We start from the raw sequence: 852 nt of genomic DNA, 5'->3' as shown, positions 1-852 counted from the left end.
GTTAATTGCTCTTTCTCTGTGCACAAAGCCATTTCTGTGGAGAATGGCACTTATATTGTTTAATTTTACTTGCACGCTTTTATTTCCCACAATTCTGGGGAACCCCCACCTTATTCATTGTTTCATCCCTAGCGTTCTGCACAGCAAATGTCACTCAGTCAACGTTGAGGTGAATCCTGGTCCACGGGTCCTTACAATAAGATGAGCTAAGGCATTAGGTCAGCTTGAATTCTGCATCCCAAGGAGAAGCTCCATTTCCATGCATTACAATTGTGTCTGTGATAAATCAGCAGAAATTAAAAAGGCTAATGGTTCCTCCTCTAACTTCCAGGTTGAGGGTAACATCCCAGATGTGCACATCATTGACACTATTTCAACTTTTTCTACTGTCAGAAGGGAATGATGATTTCAGGAATTGTGTCCAACATTCTATTACAGTCTACAAGCTTCCTGGCAGAGACAGTAACTGTGAGAGCAGTCAGTGTTGTCATGGAAAATAATAACAGTCCGCCCAATTCAGCCTACTGAGCAAAGAAATCCGTTGACTGTTTCAAAGCCATCAACATATAACACTTGAAGGTGAATTTTGGCAAATGTGAAACATTTCATTAATTTAGCAGTCTATGACTTCCATTTTCCCTCCCCTCCCAAGAAATAATATACATCTTTTCTGCTGAAGCCTCTTCTCCAAGACATAACAAGTGACACTTTCCTAGATGATATTCCCGGAAGGGAAAAACAGAAGTTGTCTAGAAGACATTGGCTTCAGTGATATCAATGTTCAATTTCCTCTTGAGTTTTCTTGGCTATTGCCTTTCTGAGATTTTGGGGTTGTTTGCTTCTAAAACCAAC

The sequence above is a fragment of the Propithecus coquereli genome, unplaced genomic scaffold, assembly GCF_000956105.1.
Source record: "Propithecus coquereli isolate 6110/MARCELLA unplaced genomic scaffold, Pcoq_1.0 Scaffold856, whole genome shotgun sequence".
NCBI lineage: Eukaryota > Metazoa > Chordata > Mammalia > Primates > Indriidae > Propithecus > Propithecus coquereli.
This window is presented reverse-complemented; position numbering follows the sequence as displayed.